The sequence below is a fragment of the Sus scrofa genome, chromosome X, assembly GCF_000003025.6.
Source record: "Sus scrofa isolate TJ Tabasco breed Duroc chromosome X, Sscrofa11.1, whole genome shotgun sequence".
Lineage (NCBI taxonomy): Eukaryota > Metazoa > Chordata > Mammalia > Artiodactyla > Suidae > Sus > Sus scrofa.
Genome location: NC_010461.5, coordinates 59,675,746 through 59,690,302, shown reverse-complemented (window position 1 = coordinate 59,690,302; position 14,557 = coordinate 59,675,746).

Genomic DNA, 14,557 nt, shown 5'->3' with positions numbered 1-14,557 from the left:
GAATTCTGGGCTTTCTAGCCTGTTCCACTGATCTATACTTCTCTCTTTGTGCCAGGACCATACGGTTGTGATGATTGTTGCTTTGTAGTATCGTGTGAAGTCGGGAGCCAGATGCCTCCAGCTCCATTTTTCTTTTTCAGGATGTCTGTGGCTATTCTGGGTCTTTGGTGCTTCCAAACAAACTTTAGAATATTTAGTTTGAGTTCTGTGAAAAATGTCCTTGGTCATTTGCTAGGGATTGCATTGAACCTGTAGATTGCCTTGGGTAGTATAGTCATTTTGATAATATTGACTCTTCCAATCCACAAGCATGGTATGTCTTTCCATCTATTTGTGTCATCTTTGATGTCTTTCATCAGTGTCTTAGAGTTTTCAGAGTACAGGTCTTTTGTCTCTCTAGGTAGGTTTACTCCTAGGTATTTTATTCTTTTGGATGTGATGGTAAACGGGATTGCTTCCCTAATTTCTCTTTCTGCTTTTTCATTGTTAGTATATAGAAATGCTGTCGATTTCTGTGTACTTAATTTTGTATCCTGCGACTTTGCCAAATTTGTGGATGAGCTCTAACAGTTTTCTGGCAGAGTCTTTAGGATTCTCCTGGTATAGTATCATGTCATCTGCAAATAGTTTTACTTCTTCCTTTCCCATTTGGATTCCTTTTATTTCTTTTACTTTTCAGATTGCTGTGGCTAGGACTTCCAGAACTATGTTGAAGAGTAGTGGCAAGAGCGGATATCCTTGTCTTGTTCCTGATCTCAGCGGGAATTCTTTCAGCTTTTCACCATTGAGAATGATGTTTGCTGTGGGTTTGTCATATATGGCCTTCATGATGCTGAGGCAGGTTCCCTCTATGCCCACGTTCTGAAGGGTTTTGATCAGAAATGGGTGTTGGATTTTTTGAAAGGCTTTTTCTGCATCTATTGAGAGGATCATATGGTTTTTATTCTTCAGTTTGTTAATGTGGTGTATCACACCAATTGATTTACGGATATACATACATACATATATATAGTCTTTTTAGGGATGCACCTACAGCATAGGGAGTTTCCCAGCCTAGGGGTCTAATCAGAGCTGTAGCTGCCAGCCTATGGCACAGCTACAGTAATGTGGGATCCAAGCTGCCTCTGCGACCTACACCACAGTTCACAGCAACGGCGGATCCTTAACTCACTGATCAAGGCCAGGGATCAAACCCGCAACCTCATGGTTCCAAGTCAAATTTGTTAACCACTGAGCCACAACAGGAACTCCAATTTGTGGATATTGAAGAACCCTTGCTTCCCTGGGATAAATCCCACTTGATCATGATGTACAATCCTTTTAATATATTGTTGGGTTTGGTGTGCTAGTATTTTCTTTAGGATTTTTGCAACTATGTTCATCTGTGAAATTGGCCTGTAGTTTTCTTTTTCTTTTCTTTTTTTTTTTTTTTTTTTTTTTTTGTCTTTCTTGGGCTGCATCTGCAGCATATAGAGGTTCCCATGCTAGTAGTCCAGTCGGAGCTGTAGCCTCCGGCCTACACCACAGCCACAGCAATGCTGGATCTGAGCCATGTCTGCAACCTACACCACAGCTCAAGGCACAGCCGCATCCCCAACCCACTGAGCAAGGCCAAGGAACAGACCCACAACCTCATGGTTTCTGTTGGGATTTGTTTACCACTGAGCCACGAGGGGAACTCCTAATTTTCTTTCTTTCTTTTTTTTTTTTTTTTTGTGGTATCTTTGTCTGGTTTTGGTATCAGGGTGATGGTGGCCTCATAGAAAGAGTTTGGGAGTATCCCTACCTCTGTGATCTTTTGGAATGTTTTCGGAAGGATGGGTTTTAGCGCTTCTCTAAATGTTTGATAGAATTCACCTGTGAAGCTATCTGGTCCTGGACTTCTGTTTGTTGGAAGTTTTTTAATCACAGTTTCAATTTCAGTTCTTGTGATGGGTCCATTCATCTTTTCTATTTCATCTTGGTTTAGTCTTGGAAGATTGTACCTTTCTAAGAGTTTGTCCATTTCTTCTAGGTTTTACATTTTATTGGCGTATAGTTGCATATACTAGTCTCTTATGATCCTTTGTATTTCTGTGATGTCTGTTGTTACTTCTCCTTTTTCATTTCTAATTTTATTGATTTGAGTCCTCTCTCTTGTTTTCTTGATAAGTCTGGCTAGGGGTTTATCAATTTTGTTGATCATTTCAAAGAACCAGCTTTTTGTTTCATTGAACTTTTCTATGGTTTACTTCATTTCTATTTCATTGATTTCTGGTCTGATCTTTATGATTTCGTTCCTTCTACTAACTTTAGCTCTTGTCTGTTCTTCTCTCTCGAGCTGCTTTAGATGTAAAGTTAGCTTATTTAATTGAGCTTTTTCTTGCTTCCTGAGGTGGGCTTGTATTGCTATAAACTTTCCTCTTAGAATGGCTTTTGCTGCATCCCATAGGCTTTGGAGTGTCATATCTTTGTTGTCATCTGCTTCTAGGTATTTTTTAATTTCCTTTTTTGATTTCTTCAGTGATCCACTGGTTGTTTAGTAGCATGATGTTTCGTCTCCATGTGTTTGTGCTTTTTGCAGTTTTTTTCTTGTTGTTGATTTCCAGTCATATAGCATTGTGGTTAGAAACGATGCTTGATATGATTTCAATATTCTTGAAGTTACCAAGGTTGGATTTGTATCCCAGGATATGATCAATCTTAGAGTATGTTCCATGTGCACTTGAGAAGAATGTGTATTCTGTTGCTTTTCGATGGAAGGTCCTATGAATATCTATTAAGTCCATCTGGTCTAATGCTTCATTCAGGGCCTGTGTTTCCTTATTGATTTCCTCTCTGGATGATCTGTCCATTGCTGTAAGTGGGGTGTTCAAGTCCCCCACTATGATTGTGTTATTGTCGATTTGTCCTTTTAAGGTGTTAGCAGTTGCCTTATATATTGTGGTGAACCTATGTTGGGTGTGTAGATATTTAAACTTGTTATATCTTCTTCTTGGATTGATCCTTTGATCATTATGTAGTGTCCTTCCTTGTCCCTTAAAATCTTCTTCATTTTAAAGTCTATTTTGTCTGATATGAGTATTGCTACTCCAGCTTTCTTTTGATCCCTGTTTGCATGGAATATTTTCTTCCATCCTCTCACTTTCAATTTGTATATGTCCCTAGAAGTGAAGTGGGTCTCTTGAAGACAGCATGTATATGGGTCTTGTTTTTGTATCCATTCAGCCAGTCTATGTCTTTTGGTTGGGGCGTTTAGTCCATTAACATTTATTAATTACTTTGGATTTGTTTTTGTTGCTCTTTTTTCTTCCCTTCTTTTCTTGTTGTCTCCTCTTGTTGTTTGATGACTAGCTTTAGTGTTGTATTTGAGTTTATTTTTCTTATTTGTTTGTGTATCAATTGTAGATTTTTGGTTTGCAGTTCTTCTGAAGTTTTGATGTAAGAGTCTATATGCATATGAGATTGTTTTAAGTTGTTGGTCTCTTAATTGCATTTGTACCCACCTCTTCTCATGATTTCTGATTTTGGTGGCAATATTGTGCCTGGATGATTTCATATCTTTACTGAATATATACCTTTACTGGTGAGCCTTGTCATTTGTGGTATTTTTGTTACCTGTTGCTGTCTTTTCTTTTCTGCCTAGAGAAGTTCCTTCATTTCGTATTTGTTGTAAGGCTGGTTTAGTGTTGCTGACTGAATTCTCTCAGCTTTTGTGTGTCTGTAAAGCTTTTGATTTCTCCTTCAAATCTGAATGAGAGCCTTGCTGGGTCAAGGAATCTTGGTTGGAATTTTTTTTCCTTTCATCACATTAGGTATATCATGCCACTCGCTTCTGGCCTGTAGAATTTCTGCTGAAAAATCTGCCAATAGCCTTATCAGGGTTTCCTTGTATGTGATTTGTTTCTTTTCCCTAGCTGCTCTCAATATTTTCTCTTTGTCTTTAATTTTGGTCAGTTTGATTAATATGAGTCTTGGGGTATTCCTCCTTGAGTTAATTTTATGTGGTACTTGTTGTGCTTCCTGGATTTGAGTGAGTGGTTCCTTTCCCATGTTAGGGAAGTTTTTGGCTATTATCTTTTGGAATATTTTTTCTCTCCCCTTCTCTCTCTTCTCCTTCTGGCACCCCTATAATATGGATGTTGGTGTGTTTAACATTGTCCCAGATTTCCCTGAGACTCCCTTCATTTGTTTTCAATCTTTTTTCTCTTTTCTGTTCTGCATCCGTAATTTCCACCAATCTGTCCTCCACCTAGCTTATTTGTTCTTCTGCCTCCTTTATTCTGCTGTTGGCTTCTTGTAATGAATATTTTATTTCAGTTATTGTATTTTGCATCTGTTCTTGTTTAAGTTTTATATCTTGTATCTCTTTGGTCAGTGTTTCCTGTAAGTTATCCCTCTTTGCCTCTAGTTTATTTCCAATGTCTTGCATCATCTTCAGGATCAACAGTCTAAAGTCTTTTTCCTGGAGGCTGAGAATCTCCTGATCACTTAGCTGTTTTTCTGGGGTTTTTCCTTTCTCCCTCCTCTGAGTTATAGTTCTCTGTCTTTTCATTTTGATAGGTTTTTGGTGTGGTGACCTTTTTACAGATGATAGAGTTGTAGCCTCACTTCTGATGGCTGCCTCCCTTGTGGCTAAAGTCAGTATGGGGGCTTGCTGTAGGCTTCCTGCTGGGAGGGGCTGATGCCTGCCCACTGGTAGGTGGAGCTGATTTCTATCCCTCCGGTGGGTGGGGCTTTGTCTCTGGGTGGGATTAGAGGCAGCTGTGTGCCTGGGGGGGGGGTCCTTTGGGTAGTCTGTTTACTGATGGGCAAGGCTATGATCCCACCTGGATTGTTGTTTGTCCTGGGACTTCTCGGTACTGATGGGTGGGGACTCATTTTCCCAAAATGGCCACCTCTAGAAAAGGCACACTGATGAATATTCCCACGATCTTTGCTTCCAATGCCCTTCCCCCACAACAAGCCACATTCACCCCTTGTTTTCCTGGGGGGTCCTCCATGAACTGCAGTCAGGTTTGACCCAGATTCCCATGGAGTCTTTGCTTTGCCCTGGGATCCAGTGCATGTGAAATTCTGTGTCTGCCTTTTAAGAATGGGGTTTCCATTTCCCCCATTCCCGTGGAGCTCTTGGGCACAAGCCCCACTGGCCTTCAATGCCAGATGCACCAGGGCTCTTTCTCCCAGTGCCAGATCCCCACAGGTGCGAGTTTGATGTGGGGCTCAGAATTCTCACTCCTGTAGGTGAGTCTCTGTGAACCAGTTAGTTTCCAGTTTGTGGAGCTTCCCACCCAGGAGGTATGGTGTTGTTTATATCACATAATCACCCCTCCTACCTCTTGATGTGGCCTCCTCATTTTCTTCTGGAGTAGGATATCTTTTTGAAAGTTTTTGGTCCATTTGGTTGAGGATCGCTCAGTATTTGGTTTTAAATTTTATTGTTTTTAGGAGAGAAGTTGAGCTCCAGTCCTATTCTGCCATCTTCATCCCATCCCTGCCTTGCTTCACTTAGTTTAATTTCTAAGTCCATTGATGTTGCTACAAATGGCATTATTTCATTCTTTTTTTATGACTGAATAATATTCTAATGTATATATGTACCACATCTTCCTTATTCATTCCTCTGTTGGTAGACATTTAAGTTTCTTCCATATGTTGGCTGTTATAAATAGTGCTGCAATGAATATTGGTGTGCATGTGTCTTTTCAAATTATGGTTTTCTATGGATATATGCCCAGGAGTGAGAGTGTTGGATCATATAGTAGTTCTCTTTTTAGTTTTTTGAGGAAACTCTATACTGCTTTCCATATTTACTGTACCATTTACAATCCCTTTTCTGTCCACCCTCTCCAGAATTTATTGTTTGTAAACTTTTTGATGATGGCATTTTTTTTTTTTTTTGCTTTTTAGGGCCACACCCACAACACATAGAGGTTCCCAGGCTAGGGATCAAATCTGAGCTACAACTGCCAGCCTATGCCACAGCTACAGCAACTCGGGTTCTGAGCCGGGTCTGTGACCTACACTACTGCTCATGGCAACACTGGATCCTTAACCCACTGAGTGAGGCCAGGGACCGAATCTGCAACCTTATGGTTCCTAGTTGGATTTGTTTCCACTGTGCCACAAAATGAACTCCCCATGATGGCCATTTTGACTGGTATCAGGTGATACCTCATCGTAGTTTTGATTTGCATTTCCCTAATAATTAGCAATGTTGAACATTTTTTATGCATTTTTTGGCCATTTCTATGTCTTCTTTGAGGATATGTCTATTTAGATCTTCTGTCTATTTTTTCGTTGTATTGTTTGTTTTTTTAATATTGAGTTGTATATGTTGTTGCTATATTTTGGAAATGAGTCCCTTATCAATTGTTTTATTTGCAAATATTTTCTCCTATTCTGTGGGTTTTCTTTTCATTTTGTTGATAGTTGCCTTTGCTGTGTGAAAGCTTTTAAGTTTAATTAGGTCACATTTGTTTGTTTTTATTTTCATTAATTTAGGAGTTAGCTCCGAATAGATGTTGCTGTGATTTATGTCAGAGTGTTCTGCCCATGTTTTCCTCTAAGAGTTTTATAGAAGGCAGAATTATGTTAGGGTCCTTAATCCATTTTGAATTTATTTTTTGTATGGTGTTAGGGAGTGTTCTAATTTCATTCATTTACATGTAGCTGTCCAGTTTTCCCAGCATCACTTTTTGAAGAAACTTTCTTTTCTACTTTGTATATTCTTGACTCCTTTGTCATAGACTAGTTGACCATAAGTTGTGGGTTTATTTCTGGGTTTTCTATGCTGTTCCACTGATCTATATTTTTGTTTTTGTTCCAGTACCATATTTTTTCGGTGACTGTAGCTTGGTATATAGTCTGGACCTTGATCTCACCCACTCCTTTTTTCTTTCTCAGGATTGCTTTGGCTATTTGGAATCTTTTCTGTTTCCATACAAAATTTTAATATTTTTAGTTCCAGTTCTGTGAAAAATACAATTGATAATTTGATAGGAGTTTAATTGAATCTGTAGATTGCCTTGGGTAGTATGGTCATTTTGACAATATTGACTCTTCCAATCCAAGGACATGATATATCTTTCCATGTATTTGTGTCATCTTTCATTTCTGCAACAGCATCTTATACCTTTCAGAGTAAGAGTCTTTGGATACTGGAAGCACATATTCTCATATTCTTTCTTTTCTTTTTTCTTTTTTTTTTTAGGGCTGCACCTGTGGCATATGGAGGTTCCAAGGCTAGGTGTCCAATCGGAGCTATAGCTGCTGGCCTATGCCACAGCCACAGCAGTGTGGGATCCAAGCCACGCCTGCAACCTACACCACAGCTCACAGCAATGCTGGATCATTAACCCACTGATCAAGGCCAGGGATCAAACCTGCAACCTCATGGTTACTAGTTGGGTTCGTTAACCACTGAGCCACTATGGGAACTCCATATGTTCTTTATTTTCTAATGATCTTTTTATTTTTCCTTTACCCATAAAACCCTCCAAGTTATGGGTATATCTGGACAACTTTCTACTTGTTTTTCTCCTCTAAGTTTCTTGTGCAAATAAGTTATCTGTTAATGGAACGTGATTTTCTCTTGTCTCTTTTTGTTCCTGTTAATCTGATGGGAAGGGACCTGGTCTATAAACTAAGGGCTATCATATTCTAGACTCTGGATGAAGACTTTGGGGGTGTTCAGGAGATAAAGCACCTGATTTGGTAAATAAGTCCTTTTGAAAGAAAAAGAGAACAGGAGAGAGTGACAGTTTCACCTAATGCTGGAAAAGCACTCTGAATTATAGGAAATAGATTCATCTTTAGGAATTAGCATTTAGAAATGCTAGAAACAAATTACACTTTTAAGAAAAAGCATCAGTACTGATGTTATAGCTTATAACAAATGAAAAACATGGCCATGGTCACAATATCCCCTCTCTTTAGTTCAAATGCAAGAAACAGAACCTGTAATTCCAGAACAGTAGGAGATAGAACCTTGAAGTTCCCATGGTGGCTCAGTGGTTAATGAACCCGATTAGGATCCATGAAGATGTGGGTTCAGTCCCTGGCCTTGTTTAGTGGGTGAAAGATTCAGTGTTGCTACGAGCTGTGCTGTAGTTTGCAGACGTGGCTTGGATCTGGCATTGCTGTGGCTGTGGCACAGGCCAGCAGCTGCAGCTCCGATTCCATCCCTGACCTGGGAACCTCCATATGCCTTGGGTGCATCCCCAAGAAAGCAAAAGACAAAAAAAAAAAAAAGAAGAAAGAAAGAAAGAAATAGAACCTGTAATTCAAGACAGGTTCTATTTCTGTCTCAAAAAAAGAAAATAGTAATAGTAATTAAAAAGGAGCATTTGCCTTGTACCTATGAAAAGGAAGGAAAATTTGACGTGAATATTTGACTTATAGATTTGTACAAGAAGTCACTTTTCTGACAACTTTTATGTTTATCCATGCTACTATATTAACCTCTACACTTGCATCAGCTAAATATTTTTCTGTAGTAGACTTGCTTTTAGCTTTCTTTTCTCATCTTTAGCTGAGAAATCATGGTTCTTCTATGTGTTTACCTATGAGGGCTTTCAATATTTGTGACAATGGATCTCTCTTTGCCTATTATATTCTCTAAACATTTATTAAAGAACTCGAAGAATTTTCCCCAGCTTGGTGGCCCATTCTAGTTCAATATGAGAATAATTTGTTGACAATTGCTAAGACTTTACATGCCTGTAAAGAAGATGCTTTGGTTTTCTTGATATTTTTAGCTGTTGAATAACGTAACACCTTCCCAGATAAACTGTAACATCAAATTGAAGTCAAATATTTGGGACATTTTGGTATTAGTCAATAGACAGAAGGTAGTTTCATACCAAAGCCAGCCTATTTATAAATGAAGCAACCTACCAGGGGAAAAAAAACCAACTTCACCAATTTGGTGGTTGGTTGAATATTGCAGGCAATGTCATGTGATGGAACAAATGTGGAGGAACAGAAGGAACTTTCTTACATCACTGAAAACTGAAATATCACACTAGAAACATAATCGCTGATTTATTACAGTCACATCAGCTTCTCCAATAGATTTCTGAAATTCACTGTAAAACTCACAACAGACAACAAGATGACATATCTAAAGGAAATTAATTTCCATGCTGAGACACACAAAGGGCTATTTAGATTTTAACTGGGGAAACTGAAGCCTCATTACTTCTATCCAGGAACTCCCATTCCCAATTTCAGAAATATACAACTCCACAAGATTTAGAAAATGGAAACCAAGGGGAGCTCTAAGAATAACATAGGAATATGGCAATTACACTTAGGGGTATTCTTGTATATCATTTGTTGTATGCATGGATGGCTTTTTCATACCACCAGCAAAATCATTCAAACAAAAGGGATGGAATCTTACCACTTTTGGAATAAGGATCAAATAATTCAAGAAATAATACAAAGGTGTGCTCCTGGTCAGAATTATCTATGGAAAACATATAAAGTAAGACAAAGAAGTCTACTGAGGACATTACTACCTGGGATCCAGTGGCAAATAACTATATAGAGTGTCCTAATCCATTTGGGCAACTATAAAAGACTACAACAGACTGGGTGGCTTATAAAAAAACAAATTTATTTCTTATAGTTCTGGAGGCTGGGAAGTCCAAGATCAAGTGCTGGCAGATTCAGTGTCAGGTGGGGGTCCACTTCTTGTTTCATAAACAGCTGTATTCTGGCTGTGTCCTTCTGTGGCAGAAGGGGTGACAGAGCTCTCTGGAGTCTCTTTTATTTATTTATTTATTTATTTATGGCTGCACCTGCAGCATATGGAAGTTCCCAGGCTAGGGACTGAATCAGAGCTGCAGCTGCAGGCCTATGCCACAGCCACAGCAATGCAAGGATCTGAGCCACTTCGCAACCTGTGCTGCAGCTTGTGGCAATACCAGATACTTAATCTACTGAGGGACGCCAGGGATGGAACCTGTATCCTCATGGATAGCATTCGGGTTTGTAACTGCTGAGCCATAGTGGGAACTCCTGGAATCTCTCTTATAAGGGCACTAATTTCATTAATGAGGTCTCCATCCTCATGTCCTAATTACCTCCCAAAGACCCTACTTCAAATATCATCACATTGGAAACTGGGTTACTACATATGAATTTTGGGAGAACACATTTACTCCATAGCATAGAACTTCCATCTTTAGAATGTAAGAGAGATTGATCAGTAATGTTGTATATGATGTCTGGATCGCCAGAAGTGTTCCTAGCAGCTAAGTGTTTCAAGGACTTAATGAATTATATGATCTCAATCTTTGTAAATCTTGAATATTTATAACCTGATGGGGTAGCCATTTCATTTCTATGGTAATTCAGGAGGTCTGTAAAAATTTAAAATAATCAATAATTTACTATACTCTTTATCATACCTCAGTCTTTTGGAAAAGGGGAACAAATGAACCATAATCTAAAGAATTCCTTGACTAATATTATCAAGCTATCAGCTTACAATGGCCCAGAGTTTCACCTTGGTTCTATTAAAAATAAAGTCAGCATCCTCTGGCAAGCATGGTATTTCTCTCTTTGAGTTATTTGGAAGGTTTATGAATTTAGAGTTTAAGTATAATCTTTTATCTGATGTAATGGAAAAAACTTGTGATTGAATCCAAAATTTAAAGGGCTTGCCGTTTCTCTGTTACACCATTTTTTTTGTGGCCAGATGCTGGAAAAATCCCCTGTTAAAAATATGCCATTGTTATTGACCAGGAAATAAAGTCTATATTGAAGTTTTCCAAGCACAAACTGGATTGTCACTAGTTATACAAATACGCTAAAAATGGCCCCTATGCCTACTTCTTCACAGTAGACCTAGACCATTAGCTCAAAAGCCTACCAGTATCAAACTCAATTTTTACACATTCATTTTTTTTTCTTTTTAGGCTGCACTCACAGCATATGGAAATTCCTGGGCTAGGGGTCTAGTCAGAGCTGCAGCTGTCAGCCTGCCCCACAGCCACAGCAATGCCAGATCTGAGCCACATCTGCCATAGCTTGCAGCAACACCAGATCTTTAACCCACTGAGCAAGGCCAGGGATCAAACCTGCATCCTCACGGACACTATGTTGGGTTCGTAACCCACTGAGAGACAGTGGAGACTCCTACATGCAATTTTTTAAAGTATAGAGCAACTAAGCAGATTTTTAACTAATTAGATACTGCCTCCTTTATATACCTGCATCCAACATCTGTTAGATTTACACAAAAAACAAACACTGTAGTTATAAAATAACTCAAGCTGATGCTAACCATTGGGTCATATGACCCAGAGATTCCCTAGCTTACTGCTGAGTGACATTGCCTAGATATACAACCCCTTCTTTGATTCTGCTCTCCCCTGGGAAGTCCCTTGCACTCTTCCCTTTCTGGGTGGTGGCCTCTCTATGGAAGGTCACCTATTGTGAGGGGCTTTTCTTCGAATGTAACCTGTTCAACTGCCAGCCAAATTAAGCTTATTATGGGCTACTGCCACCTCATAGTTATATCTCAAAATCTTGAGCTCACTATAGGTGGTGATGGGGAATAGGATTTTCATGACTAAGGAAATGGCATGGGGTCTACCCCATCAGTAGGACAATCAATTGGTGAATCGACCATTAAAAGCCTTAAATAATTAGGACTTGGAATACCCCTAAGTCATTTTGGCACGGCATTTTTTTTTTTTTTTTTTTTTTTTGCCGTACTCCTCTTACTCTCCCTCTCCCTCTCCCTCTCCCTCTCCCTCTCCCTCTCCCTCTCCCTCTCCCTCTCCTCTCCCTCCCTCCCTCCCTCTCTCTCTCTCTCTCTCTCTCTCTCTCTCTCTCTCTCTCTCTCTATTTTGTCTTTTGTCTTTTTTAGGGCCGCACCCATGGCATATGGAGGTTCCCAGGCTAGGGGTCAAATCGGAGCTGTTGCTGCCGGCCTACGCCAGAGCCAAAGCAACGCCAGATCCGAGCCACGTCTGCGACCTACACCACAGCTCACAGCATTGCCGGATCCTTAACCCACTGGGCGAGGCCAGGGATCGAACCCACAACCTCCTGGCTCCTAGTTGGATTCGTTTCTGCTATGCCATAATGGGAACTCCATCCACTCTTAATTTTTTTGTGTGTGTGATTTTCCCTTGTATCTTATTAGCTTGGACAAGTGGTAGGACCAGTATTTGGGTGAACTCACAACATTATAACTGATTTTGGGGTCAGAGGTACCAAGTAGCCAGAGGAGATCAGCCCAAATATCCAGATCCCTCACTAGGCAGGTGCTGGAAATTATAAGACCTGTGGGCCTGAAGAGGAAAAAGAGGAAGAGTTCATGCTTCTGAACTAAGGGTAAGCTGCCTGTTTCCCCAGAACAAGTTACAATAGGAAGATCTCTCTTTAGCCAGACTGGTGACTTGGGGGTAATCTGAGATGAGAGGATATTCTTATCATGGTGGCTGCTATGGCAAGCAAAGGAGCTAATAAAGTAGACATTAGGCTGAGGCTGTTCTCCTAAGCACGGTTAAGAGAGAGTTTTGTAAGCGGCTGGCATGCCTCTGCTGTTGTGACAATTATGCTATTGCAGATGTCATTCTAGCTCTTCCCCAAAGGGATAGGAGATCCAAAACCTTGTGCTGAGCTGTAAAAAGCATTTATTAAAGTAACTAAAGGCAAGGAAGTTTATATCTCTGCCCCTTCCTGGACTCTGAAAAAGGTCATTGTGCTGCTGAACAGGTGCTCAAAACCATAAGACTCAGGCTAAGCCTTGCTCTAGGCAGCTTTGCATCAGCATGCTACCTGGAGAGGAGGTAGGGGCTTGAACTTCCTAGAGAGATAAGATGGAGGGAAAACTCTGGGGAGGAGGACTAGTGCTCTCCAGAAGAAAAGGCAGCATGATCTCACCATGATAGTGATTGGAATAATTTGCCCTCTAGTTTACTGGTGACCACACACAAAGTAATAAAAACAGAAAAGACAAAAGAGGAGGGCCAAGAACAAGGGGCTGGTTTTCACTTGGTAGAGGAGACATATTCTCTCTCATACCCTGAGGCTTAGTTTCTCCTTAATGTCTTAGCTCAGGAGCCAGATTGAAAACATGCTGCCTGGGTACATAGAATGTGCCTGGTAAGGAGCAAGTTCGACTTCATGTGAGCTGGAATTAAACAACTGGCTGCTGTAGTATGAGACAAAAAAAAAAAATAGTATCCCTGCTACAGGGTTTTATATGGAAAATTTGTATGGAAGTTTGTATTGACCCTAGGGGAGACTTTTGACCCTGGCCTAATGTATACTTTGTTAAAATGAATTTTTATGGCTTGGAAGGCTGTCTACTCTATGTTAGGCCTTATAATGGCATGGGCCAACTAGTTGGGGATGTTGGAGTGAATTTATCAGGCAATGCATGGTGCCTGACATGATGACTTGGCAAGTCCAGAGAAGGCTGATTTGAGTCCTAAATCTACCCAGTTGTTTCTCAGGAAGATGCCTGACAAATATGTCTTCTTTACTGACAATGATGCTATGAACCACAGGGAAAGTCCTGCTGGAAATGATGTTAATGCTAAAACACCAGAGAGGACACAGGTGCCCTGGATTTAATAGAAACTCATGAAAGACTTAGATTCAAGTTTTGCCTCTTAATTCTACAAACACCACCACCTTGGGCCTAAATCGAAATCACTGTCAACAGTGATGTTGCCTTCCTCCTAGGCCTACAGCTAGGCCCCTGTTTGAACACGAACCTTGAGATATACAGGAGAGGTTATACTGCACCTTAAGGGACAAGAAGGTCCTAGATTGAATGATCTTTGGTAAATAGGTGCAACAGTTATAATACTTACTAGAGTTAGATTACAACTCATCACAGGCTTCCCTTTTGGGGATAGCTTTACCTCCCATACATGCAGCTGATCTCTTCCAGTGACATGGACCTGCTATATAAGGAACCAGTAGTCACAGAAGTGCCTCCTTCTGTCAGAAAATCACCCTTTTACCATATTAACTGTGGTTTTGGCTCCAAATAATAATCAATACTGGCTTGCTCTGTTGGATATGAGTACCCAAATCTCCCTAATCCCAGGAAGCACTCATTCTTTACAGGGAACACCCCTCCCCAGAAGGTGACCAGGTCGAGTGGAGGAGTAATTGAAGGGGAAGTTACCTGCTTAACCATTAAAATTGATTATATTATTGCTAAAATATTCTTCTGTCCTAGTTGTTCTCCACCCCACCCCAAAATCTTTTTTTCCCACTATTAGAATGGACTGTAGTCAGGAGGTAACTTCATGGAACAAACCTAAGACTTTTACACTATTGGCAGGCACCACCCAGTAAGAACCAGTTAACCTTCCCCTACTGATATGGGTGATAGCCACAGTGCCAGCTAAAGTGAGTCACTGAAAGATGATAGCTTCTAATAGCTGACTTATTTAAGACAGGGCACTGATTCCTACTACCTTTGAATTCTCTGGTATAGCCTGTGCTTAAAGCCACAACTAATGAGTAGAAGAAAACTATAGAGAGTTAACAAAGATGTTCTCTTTGTTAGAGCATCTTTACTAGATATTGTCACCTT